The sequence below is a fragment of the Symphalangus syndactylus genome, chromosome 13 (assembly GCF_028878055.3).
Source record: "Symphalangus syndactylus isolate Jambi chromosome 13, NHGRI_mSymSyn1-v2.1_pri, whole genome shotgun sequence".
Classification (NCBI taxonomy): Eukaryota; Metazoa; Chordata; class Mammalia; order Primates; family Hylobatidae; genus Symphalangus; species Symphalangus syndactylus.
This window is the reverse complement of record NC_072435.2, coordinates 55,378,916-55,380,333: the sequence shown is the minus strand read 5'-3', so window position 1 is coordinate 55,380,333 and position 1,418 is coordinate 55,378,916. Positions and strand designations below refer to the sequence as shown.

Below are 1,418 nucleotides of genomic sequence, written 5' to 3'. Positions count from 1 at the left end.
ATAAACGAAGGGAAGACTTAAAACAGCCAGAGAGAACCTGAGACCCTTGGAACTGAATCCTACCAACAACCATATAAATGAGCTTGGATGTAGATTCTTCTTCAGCTGATCCTTCGGAGAAAACCCAGCCTCAGCTGTCACCTGAGAGCAGTCTTGTGAGAGGCCCCCATTTAGAGGTCCCGGAAGAGCAACACCCAGATATCACACACATTGTGATATAATAAATGCAGTTTTATTGAGTCATTACACTTTGGAATAATTTGTTACACAGCAATAGATAACAAATACATTTTTTCTATCTACTATTTTTGGATATGCCTCCTTCCTCTTTTATTTGCTGTTATAAGTATTACTGCATTAAATAGCCTGGAGAATATAACTTCATCTTCAGAGACTTATTTACACAAGTGGCATTGGTAAGTCAAAAGGTATGAGCAGGCCTCAATTTGGTAGTGCATATAATAAAAGTTTGGAATAATACAAAGAAGATTAACATGGCCTCTACATAAAGATAATATGCAAATTCACGAAATGCTCCATAATTTTTTTTACAAAGGCTTAAAACCCATTCAATGGATGAAGGGTTGTGTTTTTACCAAGTGGTGTTCTGTATCTTGACTGTGGTGGCAAATATTAATATATGAACCTACACATGGGATTAAGTTGTACAGAACTACACACACACACACACACACACACACACCAATGAGCATAAGTAAAACTGGAGACATCTGAATGAGGGTGCCGAGTTGTATCAATGTCAGTATGACGTTGCGAAATTATACTGTGGTTTTTAAGATGCTATCATTGGGGGAAACTAGGAAAAGAGTGTATATGATCTATGATCATTCTGTATTATTCCTTCCGGCTAAATGTGAATCTATAATTATTTCAATAAACATTGTAATTTTTAAGTGAGATGAGCATTTTTATTACTTACTATTTATTTATTTATTTATTTATTTATTTTTCTTGATTATAGAGATGGGGGAATCTCACTGTGTTTCCCAGGCTGGTCTCAAACTCCTGGGCTCAAGTGATCTTCCTGCCTCAGCCTTCCAAAGTGCTGGGATTACTGGCATGATCCACCACGCCCGGCCAAGATCAGCATTTTTATAATTTCAAAATACATGAACACATTTCACTCCAAGAAGAGCACAATGTATAATTCTACTCACCGTATGAATGAGCTAGTTAATGAGCATGCTCATTGTTGTGGCTTTATTAATCTTTGGCCCATTAAGGTATGATAGGAAATTCTATGAAACCAACAATAAGGAAGATAAAGTGAGTTTTTTAATTATTATTTTTAAGAGGGTATTTCTCTATTGCCCAGGCTGGAATGCAGTGGCTTGATCATAGCTGACTGTAACCTTGAACTCCTGGGCTGAAGCTATCCTCCTGTCTCAGCCTCCCAA

The 1,418-nt window shown here is 37.1% G+C and overlaps 1 non-coding gene across 1 annotated transcript; it reads left to right on the top strand.

The window, feature by feature from the left end:
• Nucleotides 1–438: 438 nt before the first annotated feature.
• On the top strand, nt 439–546 carry LOC129461304 (U6 spliceosomal RNA). Its single transcript, XR_008650461.1, has one exon. It is a non-coding gene; the product is annotated as a U6 spliceosomal RNA (small nuclear RNA).
• The last annotated feature ends 872 nt before the right edge of the window (nt 547–1,418 follow it).